Below are 2500 nucleotides of genomic sequence, written 5' to 3' on the forward strand. Positions count from 1 at the left end.
AATGTCCTAGCACGAACCATCAGGTCTAGGCCGAGCACCCCATAGGAGTGTCTTTGGGCAAATTACCATCAAGTCTACGCCAGGCACCCCACATGAATATCTTTGGGAACACAACCATCTGGTCTCTTAAAAATCTTCCCTGCGGGAGGGGGGAAGTTTCCCCTCCCGCTTGGCCGCTCCGGGACGGTCTCCGTTGGTGCTATGGCCATTTACACCAACGTTGTTTTCGGGAGGGGGGAGCCGGGGTCCCCTCCATATGAATGGATCACTTCTCCTTCACGGTCAACGTCGACGTGTCTGACCCTATTCACGCCAACGTTTTTCCCAAACACCAAAGAGCCCGAGGACTCCTCAGCGACCCTAGCAGCGCCAAGCACCGGCGTCATCCGAGGACACCAGAGTTGGCAGCCCCGCCAGGGGGGAGGGAAGATTTCAAGTTCTCATCAGGTCTATTCCGAGCACCCCGCAGAATGTCCTAGCACGAACCATCAGGTCTAGGCCGAGCACCCCATAGGAGTGTCTTTGGGCAAAATACCATCAAGTCTACGCCAAGCACCCCACATGAATGTCTTTGGGAACACTACCATCTGGTCTCTTAAAAATCTTCCCAGCGGGAGGAGGGAAGTTTCCCCTCCCGCTTGGCCGCTCCGGGACGGTCTCCGTTGGTGCTATGGCCATTTACACCAACGTTGTTTTCGGGAGGGGGGAGCCGGGGTCCCCTCCATACGAATGGATCACTTCTCCTTCACGGTCAACGTCGACGTGTCTGACCCTATTCACGCCAACGTTTTTCCCAAACGCCAAAGAGCCCGAGGACTCCTCAGCGACCCTAGCAGCGTCAAGCACCGGCGTCATCCGAGGACACCAGAGTTGGCAGCCCCGCCAGGGGGGAGGGAAGATTTCAAGTTCTCGTCAGGTCTATTCCGAGCACCCCGCAGAATGTCTTAGCACGAACCATCAGGTCTAGGCCGAGCACCCCATAGGAGTGTCTTTGGGCAAAATACCATCAAGTCTACGCCAAGCACCCCACATGAATGTCTTTGGGAACACTACCATCTGGTCTCTTAAAAATCTTCCCAGCGGGAGGGGGGAAGTTTCCCCTCCCGCTTGGCCGCTCCGGGACGGTCTCCGTTGGTGCTATGGCCAATTTTACACCAACGTTGTTTTTGGAGGGGGGAGCCCGACCCCTCCAACAAACGGATCACTCCTACCAGGTCACCGTTGGTGCGTCTGATCCTAATCACACCAACGTTGTTCCCCACAAGCAAAAGAGCCCAAGGGCTCCTCAGCCATGGGGGAGGGCAGTTTTTAGTTGGAACATGCCCCCTTCAAGACTGGCCAAGCATCCAAGTGGAGTGCTCAACCAGGATCCCGAAGAGAGCCCGAGGCGCCCGAATACCGTCTGCCCACAGGGAGGGTGGAGAACCCCTCCCTTCTAACCCGTTCCCTAGGGTCCTGTCGGTGAAGTGACCTGGATCCTCACCAACGCTGTCAATTTTCCCCAAGCAATGAGATCAAAGACTCAAAGCTACCAAGACGGCGCCGAGCACTGGTGTCATCTAAGGACTCCAGAGTCGACAGCCCGCCTCCAGGAGAGCAGTTTTTGGGTTATAACCTTATGCCACCAACTCAGGACTGGCCAAGCATAGAATGCCCGCATAGTTCCAGGATGATAGCCCAAAGCGCCCGAGAAGCGCCCGAAGAGCGCCCGAAGAGCGCCCCATCGAGACTCGGTTTAAAGACTATTTGGCTCGGCCGAACATGCGTCAGCTCTGCAGAATAGCGTCGACAAGGAAAAACGTGCCCAAGATGCTGAGAATCATCCCAAGACCATGGGCCCGCATGTCGTGGTAACCAAGCATTTCGTATTCGGTTATGAATGCCCATGTTTTTGGGTTATAACCTTGTGCCACCAACTCAGGACTGGCGAAGCATAGAATGCCCATGTAGTTCCATGATGATAGCCCGAAGCGCCCAATGAGCGCCTGAAGAGCGCCCGAGGAGCGCCCAAAACGAGCGCCCCGCGCGCGCCTGATGAGCGCTCGACGAGCGCCCCAACGAGCGCCCCCCGCGCGCGCCTGAAAGCGCCTGACGAGCGCCCAAGGAGCGCCCCAACAAGCGCCCCGCGCGCGCGCCTGAGGAGCGCCCCAACGAGCGCCCCGCGCGCGCCCGAGGAGCGCCCGAGGAGCGCCCTGCGCGCGCGCGCGCAGCAAAGTGCTTGAAGAGCGCCCTTTGAGAGCCCCAACGAGCACCCTCGAGGCCTCGGCGCCCCAAGGCGCCCACAGGGCGCCCCCGAGCAGCGGCGCCCGACGCCCGACGCCCGTCGCCCGTCGGCCCAAAGGCGCCTAAGGCGCCGGCGCCCGCGCACCGACGCACCGACGCACCGACGCAAACGCACGCACGTACGCGCGCGCGTGTGTGTGTGTTTTATCAAGAGGAAACTGCCCGTCGAGGGAGGCGCCCCGAGGCATCGGCGCCCCAAGGCGCCCACAGGGCGCCC

Source organism: Daucus carota, chromosome 6 (assembly GCF_001625215.2).
Source record: "Daucus carota subsp. sativus chromosome 6, DH1 v3.0, whole genome shotgun sequence".
NCBI classification, from domain to species: domain Eukaryota; kingdom Viridiplantae; phylum Streptophyta; class Magnoliopsida; order Apiales; family Apiaceae; genus Daucus; species Daucus carota.